This window comes from Protopterus annectens, chromosome 1.part2 (genome assembly GCF_019279795.1).
Source record: "Protopterus annectens isolate FY-2018-M chromosome 1.part2, PAN1.0, whole genome shotgun sequence".
NCBI classification, from domain to species: domain Eukaryota; kingdom Metazoa; phylum Chordata; order Ceratodontiformes; family Protopteridae; genus Protopterus; species Protopterus annectens.
The window spans coordinates 536,017,791-536,029,059 of NC_056727.1; the positions used below are offsets into that span (position 1 = coordinate 536,017,791).

General features: G+C 46.0%; 1 protein-coding gene across 1 annotated transcript in view; it reads right to left on the bottom strand.

Annotated features, from left to right (window-relative positions):
* The window catches only part of HNRNPLL (heterogeneous nuclear ribonucleoprotein L like), a 1,042,368-nt gene that overhangs the window by 892,529 nt on the left and 138,570 nt on the right, over positions 1–11,269 (bottom strand). The gene's annotated exons all lie outside the window — the stretch shown is intronic.

The window sequence follows — 11,269 nt, forward strand, 5'->3', positions numbered from 1 at the left end:
TGCATTTTCATTGAATTACTTAACTGCTTTTTTTCATACAGAGTTGTAGTTAGTTTGTGAGTGCTCTAGCTGTGCTTTTCTGGGCATTTTCTGGAAGTTTTCTGTGTTCTGGTCGTGTAGCATAGTCTGGATACAGGTTTGCTGCATCCAGGCCTGGTTGTTTTACTTGCTGCGTTTCCCGGCAGCCATATGGTTCTGGTAGGGGCCTGCCTTCTCTGTTAGTGAGACTAACAGGGCTGCCTGACCTTTTCTAGTACGAGTGATTGGTTGAAAGTGCAGGGGCTTGCAGGACAGGGTAGTAATCTGAGTTTCTAGACTCTTCCATCATTTCTGGTATTTAAACCCTGTGTTTGAGGAGGCTGCCCTTGTCTGTGCATCTCACACCGGGTGCTGCACTGATTTAACCCACTGCAAGGTATTCTAGCTTCTAATTTTTCCTTACTAGCACTCGCTCGATCATGAGGTAGTGAAGCTTCTTTACAGCTTCTGTACAAACAAGCTACTAATACCCATCTCAGATCTTTCCACCTTCCCTTAGCTCATCCCCCTCACCAATTCTGACAAATATGAACGGAGTGTTTCCTACAGTTTCTCCAGCCAACATGGTTGATACGGGCATCTTGAGGAAGTGTAGAAACCGTCAAGTACACAGACAACCCTCTCTTGCTACCACCTAGGAACACAATTTGAGAGAGATGCAATTACATTAAATGCTCTCTTCCTCACAAGCCAGTATACCTGGCACTGAAGGATGTCTGCAAAACATCACCTACACTAACACACACCCACATATGCAGAGGTTCCTAAAAACACCAACAAAAGAGACCTCAGAGAAAAAAACACATGCAAACTCCACAGCCTACCACACCACACACAGTCCACACACCTGTGTCTCACAGCAATCAAGGCTTAACCATAAACCCAATATATTAATCATAGGAGACCATTGCGAGACACACAGAGGTGCTGCTCACCAGGTTGGATAAGGAGAAAGTTACGGTAAGTTGTCAAGTGCCAGAATACTCCACATCACCCACGCACTCAAGTCCCTCAGCAAGTACTGCTATGACTCTGTCATAGTACATGTTGGCATGAATGACTTGAGATGTACGTCTCTGGACTATATGGAGAGACATGATCGAGCTCACTAAATGTGAATTCCTGGTAGGTAGATCACTAGCCTTAAGCAGCACTCTACAGTCAGTCACCCAGAATGATGTCTAAATACAATCACAGAAACCTGGTTCAAAGCTGCAGACGGCACCCCAGCTTTACCTGGTTATTCATCCTATCATACATACAGACCCCCAAAATGAGGGCAGCAAAGCCAAAGGAGGTGCGTTTCAATATATATTAAAGATGTACACACCTCCAGACTGGTCAAACAGAATGACGCACAGGAAATGTTCCAGGTGCAGTTAACAAGACCCCTATTCATAGTTAGCTACAGCCCCACCCCCCACCCACCCCCAATGTTGACTCAAAGCCCAAGCTGCCTATATGGACCTTCTTGAATCTATTAACATTCAACCCTACACCCTGATCCTGGGTGATTTTAACTACCCAACCAATGACTGGAAGAACTACTCAAGCCAAAACACACATGCTCGAAGATTCCTCAACTTCGCCAATGCCTTGAACCAGCTGGCTGACACCCCCCAAGAGGGGACAACATCTTGGACTTGGTACTAACCAACACAGGAAACCACTGCAGCATCCTGTCAAGATCAGATCACACAAAGTGGTCACTTTTTAAGTCTCCATCTCTCCTGCTCCCCCCTCCAGCTATGATTAAACAAAAAACCTCCCCCAAAGTGGATTACAGCCTCCTTAAGGAAGGTCTAAACAGCTTCTCACACTAACTGTAGGGAAGTACAGTTGTGTACACTTACATAAATGTAGATGTAAGTGTGTATTCACTGTTGCAGTCATCATATTTGGGTTTTCCCTGCCAGGGTAGCCCTCGGCCGGCCCGAATACTAGAGGCTTAGTATTTCTGCGTCTGCTGCTGTCGCTTGAGGACTGACGTCAAGTCGTCAGTAGTATAAAGTAAGGCAGCCGACACCATTACATCAGTTTGAATTTGCCCTAACCTGTCAGGAGCTCTCAAAGTAGGAGGCCAGGTTCTGCTAGAAGAACCACACCAGTGGAAAATAAATACGAATATTGTCACTTGTAAGGAAAGGGTAAGAGTAAAGGAGGATGGAGGGAGGGAAAAGTACAGTTTTGTACCTACCATAAATGTAGATGTCCGATAGGTATGCATCTGCAGTCATAACATATGGGTTGTCCTGCCTCAGGCAGCCCTTCGGTCGGCCGGATTCCAAAGTCTGGGTCTGGCCTCGGCTGATGTCGCACTTTCCCGGCGCCAGAGCCTGGGGTATAAAAGCATCAGCCGACGCCATTTTCCTCAGTTTTTCTTGCCCCAGATGCCAGGTGCCCTCTAGGAAGGCTAAATTTGGATAAATGCTGAAAGTTCCAAACATTTGCAAATTATATACATATATAAACAAACAAATACACCATAATAGATTCCCCCAGCTAGCTAAAAGAGGGGTAAGCACCCTAGGAATACCACAGAGGGAAGGAGGGAGGGTAATCCTGACTGCAGATGCATACCTATCGGACATCTACATTTATGGTAGGTACAAAACTGTACTATGTCCTTCAAGGATGCATCTGCAGTCATAACATATGGGTAGAATACCATAGCCAATCTGGGGGAGGAGGTACTAAGAAAAGGATGGTGTAGTTAAGATCCCTTGCAGGACTGCAGTAGCAAACCCTGCTCTGGATCTAGAGTATAAAGGTAGATTGTAATGCTTGGCAAATGTATGCACGGAGCTCCAAGTAGCAGCTTCTAAAATGTCCTTGGTAGCCACCCCTCGTAGGAAGGCTGTAGTGGTGGCCGTGGCCCTTGTGGAGTGAGGCCTGATATTTTCAGGAACTGTCTTTCCATGAAAGGAGTAGCAAAATCGAATGCAATTTCCTATCCATTTTGAAATTGTCTGTTTGGAAATTGCTCTTCCTTGCACCCCAGTTGCATATGCTACAAAAAGTTGGTCAGTTTTTCTGCTAGTTCTGTCCAAGCAGTAGCGTAGTTGTCTGTGTATATCCAGGGTGTGCAAAAGTTTTTCCCCTCTATTCTGTGGATTAGGGAAGAACGTAGGCAAGTGAATAGCTTGGTTCAAAGGATACCCTAGATACCACCTTTGGCATAAAAGTAGGATTGGTTCTTAGTGACACCCTGTCCTGCTGGAAAATAAGAAAAGGCTGCACTGCCATTAATGCTTGTAACTCAGATACTCTTCTTGCTGAAGTGATTGCCAGAAGGAATGAAGTTTTCCAAGATAGAAACTGTAGATCCGCTGATGCTGCTGGTTCAAAAGGAGGTAGTGTCAGTTTCTCCAGCACAAAGTTGAGATCCCAGGCAGGTAGAGGGGGGCTTCTTGGAGGTTTAATATTTTTGATCCTTCTCAGAAATTGTCTGAGGAGAGGGTGTGAGAAGATAGGTGGATCCACATTGTATTCTGCTTAAATTGCCGAATCGTGAATCTTAATGGAAGAGAAAGGCAGGCCATTGTGGAACAATTCTGCTAAGTACTCTAGGATATGTGTTAGGTTTGCCACTGTGACATCTGTGCCCTTTGATGTGCTCCAAATGAGAAATCTCTTCCATTTAGCTGAGTATGTTTTCCTTGTGGAAGGCCTGCGAGCCTCCAGGATAATGTCCTTCACCCTCTGAGATAAAGCAGCTTGATTGGGATTTAAGGAATTTTCCAGGCAGTTAGCTGCAATGTTTTCAAGTTGGGATGCAGGGTCTTGAAATTGTTCTGCGTCAGAAGAGGCCATAGGGGGAGAGGCCATGATTTTGCCTGAGACATGCTTCTCCATAATGGATACCAGTGCTGTCTGGGCCAGTCCGGAGCTATTAGCATCACTTTTGGCTGTTCCTCTCAGATCTTCAGTAGAACCTTGTACATCAATGGGAGAGGTGGGAAGGCATATACTGTTAAGGATTTCCAGCTGAAAGAGAGAGAGAGAGTGTCCACCCTCCAAGCTTGTGGGTGGTATGTCCTTGAGCAGAATGTCTTCAGTTGATGATTGAGTGGGGAGGCGAACAAATCTATCTCCGGCATTCCCCATGTATTTGCTACGAGTTGGAAGATGTCTGGGTGCAGCATCCATTCGTGTGCATCCATGGTAGTTCTGCTTAAGCTGTCCGCCAGTGCATTTTCTTTCCCTGGCACGAATCGGGCCTGTAGTTGGATACTGAGATTCAGGCATAGTTCCCACAGATTCATAGCCATCCGGCATAGAGGATAAGAATGTGTGCCTCCCTGCTTGTTTATGTACCACATGACCGTGGTGTTGTCTGTCCTTATTAGCAGGTGTCCTTGTTGGAGGAAGGGTTTGAATGCCTCGATTGCATGCCTCACTGCCAGCATTTCCTTTTGGTTTATGTGCATGCTTAGCTGTCCCTGAGGCCATAGGCCTTGGATACATTTGTCCCCCATGTGTGCTCCCCATCCTTGGTCTAAGGCGTCCGTGGTGATGGTCTGCCTTGGTTTTGGTTTGTTGAAAGGCAACCCTCTGTTGGACTGGCAGGTCTGAGCCCACCACAGGAATTCCTTTTGAAGGCAAGGAATGATTGGTATCATGGTTTCCAAACTGACTGTGCTGAGACCATACACTCCGGAGGTACCATTGTAATTTCCTCATATGCAGCCTGGCATGCGGTATTAGGATTATGCAGGATGCCATGTAACCCAGGGCCTGTAGGATTTTCCTTGCAGTAAGCCGAGTTTGTCTTGTCAGAATCATGTAGTAATCTGGAAGTTGTTTTTGTTTTTCTTCTGTGAGAAAGGCCATTTGGGTGGGTGTGTCCAGATCTGCACCCAAAAAGCTTATCCTTTGGGATGGTACTAGTCTTGACTTTTGGATGTTGACTGTGTATCCCAAGGTCTGTAGCAGGTGAATGGCATAGGCCAAGTCCTTTATCAAATTTTCCTTGTTGTCCGCTTGTATTAGGCAGTCGTCCAGGTATGGGTAAATTTGAATTCCCTGTAGTCTGCAATGTGCAATTACTGACGCCAAGCATTTCGTGAATACTCTGGGCGCAGTAGATAAGCCAAAGGGCAATGCTGAGAATTGATAATGCTCTGATCCTGCAAGAAATCTGAGGTGTCTTCTGCAGTTTGGTCGAATAGGGACGTGCAGGTATGCCTCCTTGAGATCTAGAGTCACCAGCCAAGACTCCTTGCCCAACATGGGAAGAAGTTGCTGTAGGGTCAGCATTTTGAATTTTGGCACAATGAGGTAAGTGTTCAGTGCGGACAGGTCGAAAATAGGCCTCCATTGATTTTCCTTTCTTGGTACAAAAAATAGTCTGGAGTAAAATCCTTGGCCTTGTTCTGAAGATGGTACCTTTTCTATAGCTTTCATCTGAAGTAAATTGCTGATTTGTTTTAAAGCCTCTGCCCTCTGATTTGGTGGAAGGTTTGGCATTCCGCCTCTTTTTGGCAAAGTGTGGAAATGGAACCTGTATCCTTTGTCTATTATTTGCAGTGTCCATGTATCCTTTGTGATATAATGCCAATTTTTTGAGAATAAAGCCAGTTTTCCGCCCAAGGGTGCTTCCAGTTGATCCCTGGTAGGCGGAATCAGAGTTAAGTCATTGACCCTGTCCTGGTGTAGTAGTTGTTGTTGTTGCACTACTCCTCTGGTTGGCAGGCTGCCACTGACGGCCTCTGTAGGAGCCCTTGGATTGACCTCTGCCTCTAGGGCGCCTGTTCCTGCCTCTCTGGGCTCTGTCCGAGTCTGGAAAGGACCAATTTTTAGTAGGCCAGTTTCTGCTGAATCTCGGTGGTTGAACTTGCAGGAACTCTAACTGATTGTACAGATTTTGCCTTTTCTTCAACCTTTTTTAAGATCTCCTGAGCAGAGGAGCCAAATAAATTTAGTTTCTCCATTGGAGCATCCAGGAGTTTAGCTTTGACATGGTCTGGCAAAGATTGCTCCTTCAGCCAGGCATGCCTACGAATAACTGCCCCAGTCATAGCTGATCTAAATGAAGCCTCCAGTGCATCATAGCCACATTTTAAGAAATGATTACTAACCTGTTGTGAGTTGTGTACCAAATCCTGAAGGGATTTACGGTCTAGGGGTTCAGGAAAAGAAAGTTTCTTATTAAGTTCATCTAACAAATACTCCTGGTACTGTATCATATGAAATTTACAGTTTAATGCTCTGACCAAAAGAGTTGCAGAAGTATACACCTTCTTTCCCCATCTCTCTAAAGCTCTTGACTCTCTGTCAGAGGGTAGAGGATTTTTGGTAGTAACGGCCGCAACCCCTTTAGGGCCCTGGGAAATAGTTGCTGGGTCTGCAGAGTGGGCTTTATACAAATGGAAATGAGAATCTGGGACCCTGTAGTATCTGTCAGGTTTGGCAGGGGCCAGAGGGAGAGTATCAGGGGCTGTACTGACATCATTGTACACATCATCAATTACATTCAGAACAGGAGGTATAGCTAAGGGCCTATGCTGAGGCAAATGCAAAAAGGTCCTTAATCCTTTTCTAGAATCAGAGAAATCCTGACCTTGCCATTGAAAATGCTCTCTCATGGAGTGTAGAGTCTCACCAAAGGAAAACTCTTCAGGGGGGGGGGGGGGGCGAAGGAATAGATTCCTCTGCATCTGAATCCTCATAAGGCGAGAAAGCCCCTTCCTGGTGGTCTGACAACTCAGATCCATCCGTGGAATCATCAGAGGAGTGTGGATCAGAGGGGTCAGTCCTGGGCCTTTTTTCTGGAGGAGGTTGAGAGGTCCTGTCTGGGTGAGGTTGTGAACCCCTAATTAAGGAAATAAGGTCCTCAGCAAGGCTGAGGATCTGTGAACTAGAGGAAGGCCTCTGGGAGGTAGATTTGGCAGGCAAAGCTTTTGAAAGTTTGGCAGCTTTAGCCCTAGAGAAGGCCTTAATGGACATGGAAGCAGGGGGCCTAGCTGCCCCACGTGCAGGGGTTGAAATGTCCAAAGTATGGTGTCGGACAATTCCTGAACACTAGCTTCGGTAGGTAGCTGTGAAGCCGACTCAGCCGGGGCCTCTCGGGCCTCGGTGGTCGGAAGTATGGTTTCGGAAGAAGGAAACGCCGAGGACTTGGTTTCGGCCGAAACAGACACTCACGGTAGGCCTAGCCATGGTTTCAGCCGAAACCGCGGGCCGCGAGTGTCGGTCCTTTTCCTTGCGTTTTTTGACCATATGCGAAGTCGGAGTTTCCGACGGCATTTTATAAGCAAAATCGGCTCCAAAAAATTCCTCTGCAAACTCCGACCGACGTCTAAGCGTTCGTCGGTTGAAGGAGGCACAGGCTAAAAAGGCCGATACGTCGTGGTCTGGGCCCAAGCAAGGAAGGCAGTAAGAATGGAAATCCTTATGAGGTATTTGTTTCCCACAAGTTAAACAATTATTTACTTTGTCTGACATCGGCTGAGGCAAGAAAGAGTCCCCAACGGGGTACTTAGCTTTTTTCGAAGTCTTCGGTAGCTGAAATCACTGGATCTGACCGACCGGCACTTGCGCACCGCTTCTGCTTCGGGCACTGCGCGGCAAGAAAGACTGAGGAAAATGGAGTCGGCTGATGCTTTTATACCCCAGGCGCTCTGACGTCGGGGAAAGTGCGACATCAGCCGAGGCCAGACCCAGACTTTGGAATCCGGCCGACCGAAGGGCTGCCTGAGACAGGACAACCCATATGTTATGACTGCAGATGCATCTTTGAAGGACATCCCGGACTGCAACAGTGAATACACTCTAACATCTACATTTACGGAAAGTGTACACAACTGTACCATGTTCTTCATGTTTCATTGTTGCAATATCACTTGGGTAGATTCCCAAAGCTGAGGAAATGGGTGGAGGCATTCAAGGAAACTAGGGGATGGCTAGGATGCCCTGCAAGACTGCAAAGGCAAACCCTGCCCTGGATTTGGAAGAGAGAGGCAGGTGGTAATGCTTGGTAAAAAAGTGTGAACAGATATCCAGGTGGCAGCCTCAAGGATGTCCCTGGTGGGGACTCCTCTGAGGAAAGCTGGAGAGGTGGAAGCTGCTATGGTGGAATGTGTCCTGACCCCCTTGGGAGAGGCTTTCCATGCTGTTTGTAGCAGAAATGGAAGCAGTGTGCTCTCCATTCAGAAATGTCCCAAATGTGATGACTGTAAGTGAAACACTAAGAACATCTGGCACTAATGTCCAAACCTACACCAAAGTACTATACGACCATTTATATAAATGCATGGATTCAGCAATACCAGACGGGACAAAATCCCCCTCCTCAAGGAAGAGTAAACCTGTCTGGTGGATATCAGCTATAAACTAATTATTAACTGTAAAAGTCCACAGAAGCACCAATTTCCAAACACAATAGAACTCTCCCAGTTTTATTAGCATAAAATGCCACGTAAACTCGATAAAAGGTACACACATATACTCCAGTTAAAAGTACAAACCAGGACTCCTCGTACAAATTTATGTAAAGCGCTTTTCGTCCGGATCTTATCCAGACTTCTTCAGACAAAAACTAGTGCAATACTTGGTGCCATTTAAATAACTTCGCCTGTCGGCTGTAACCTATCAGCTCTCATGGTCTCCTTTTAAAAAAAATTTTAAAGTAATATTCACAATCTAAAATTGTCACATATCAAATAATAAACTTTGTTAAAATACTTATTCCTAGTAAACCATATTCGCTTTCACCATGTAGTTTGTCCTTCCTACACAATAAATGTAACTTTATATACTGTCTTACACTTTTTATATTAAATTCAACCATTCACGTAAGACCTCCAGTGTAATGTTTAATTATTAACTTTTATTGACATCGGTAAGGAGCAAGAAAAGGTTTCCCCAAAGGGGTGCTTAGCTTCATCTCTGTGATGGCTTGGTGGTTAACTACTGTGACTATGGTGTACAGGGTCCTGGGTTCGAGGCCTACATTGTTGCCCTAAGGCAGATAGCCTAGTATGAACCTATAAAAAGGGCATAGCAAAATTAATTTAAAATGGGTGGCGAAAGCCAAACACACTCTGGCTAGGCTTATAAATGCCCTAGGGCAGATAGCCTAGTATGAACCTATGAACCTTTAGTTGAAGACTTCGGTTCTGAAACTTGAAAAATTTCAAGAGTCGGCCGACCGGCACTTGCAAACTGCTTCGGGCACTGCACGGCAAGAAAGACTGATGTAATGGTGTCGGCTGCATGTTTTATACCCGTGACGTCACGGAAGAAGAGACAGCAACCAAACGCAGGGCTCAAGACTTTGTTAATCATGCCAACTGAAGGCTACTGAAAGCAGATAACCCAAATGTGATGACTGCAACAGTGAAACACTAAGAACATCATCTATAAACTCTACAACAAAAGGAAAAAAAATTGCTATCCAGGACCAAGGAGCAGGTGCCAAACTGTACTCTCGCCTTGGTCTAAATAGGCAAATAAGAGTATTACTGAAGTCCTCCAAAGCTGACTCCAAATTGGTCACATTTACTAAAGACAACCATAATTGCCTTCTTCAAATGTCTGCAGTCTAAGGGGAAACACCCAAATCTGCTCAGAACAGACTGTCTAGGACACCACGTACACAAATGCCGTGGATACAGCCAACTTGCTGGTAGACAGGTTCAGTGAAAACTTCACCCCTCTGCCCCCCCCCCCCAATCAGTAATCCAGGACACCCCAGCACCTACCCCCATCCTTACCTCTAGGGAACAAGTGATTACCACCCTCTCCAAGGTTAAAAACACAGCTTCCATGGGGCCCAATAACATCCCAGGCTGCATCTGGCATCAACTCAGGCAGGAACTCGCAGCACCATTAGGCACCCTGTTCAACCTAAGCCTGAGTACTGGTTTCGTCCCAGCCGAATGGAGGATAGCCACCGTCATACCTCTGCACAAAGGTGGAGCGCCCACTGATCCAGGTAACTATAGACCTATCAGCCTAACTAGCCTGATTTGCAAGGCCATGGAACGCATTATCATGGACCACATTAACAAGGACATCAGCAACCTCAAAACGGTTGATCCCATACAGTTTGGTTTTGTCAAAGGGAGATCATGCCTGTTAAATTTGGTAGACTTCTGAGTCAGTCACTAAAGCCATGGATGAGGGGAAGACTGTGCACTCTTCTGCCTACCTTGACCAAGCCAAGGCCTTTGACACTATTCCCCACCCTAGCATAATAAACTATCCCAGTCTGGCGTAAATGTGTATGTGACCAGATGGGTAGATAATTGGATCACTGACAGAATGTACTCAGTCAAAATAGCAGAAGCTAGCTCAAGCAGTAGAAACGTAATGAGTGGTGTAGCCCAGGTATCGGTCTTGCGGCCCCTCCTGTTTGGGATATACTTCTCAGACATGAAAGCCAAAAACCAGAGGTCTACGGCTGACCACGTTTGCAGAAGACTACAAGCTGGGCTCTGTTACCAACTCCCTTAGTGATGTAGACATATTACAAGAAGATCTCACCCAGACAAATGACTGGTGCCAGAAACACAGCCTCAAACTAAATGTCAAAACATCCATCATCTTCTTTGGGGAGAGTGATATCTCCACAAATTATCACATTAATAACATCCTAAGCACGCAAGCAGTTGTGAGGGACCTGGGCACCCAAGTTGACAGCAATCTAACTTCTGACCATCATGTTGCCTCCATTGTACAGAGAGCTTTCTACGTGGCTCAGTGGCTCACCTCATTAGTAAGGAAATTTCTTCCAGGAACAAGGAAGCCATAACTTCCCTGTATTCCTACCTTATCAGGCCCATCTTCAAGTATAACACCCCTTTTGGCATGTACCTTACATGCAGCAGCTGGAAAAACCACAAGGGTTCCTGATCAGAAGAATCCAGGGCTTCAAAAATCTATCCCACATGGATAGGCTAAAAGCCCCGTCCCTTTACTCCATCTCATGCAGACTCCTCAGAGAGGTGATCTACGACTGGCATAGAAAGGAATCTCTGACCCCACCTAGATGAAACTGCTGCATATCCGCAAACCAAACTCCACTTGCATGACCTACACGCAAAACCTCAACTTGGTCTGCGACATCAATAGGACTTGCTGGCCAGACAGATTTGTCTCCCAGAGACCCCCCATCTGTGGAACAGACTTCCTCTCCACGTCAAGCAAAGTACTTCACTATCCCTCTAAGAAGAACCTGGATGACTGGATGGGAAATAGAAAATCACCCTCGAAATTCCACCTGCGT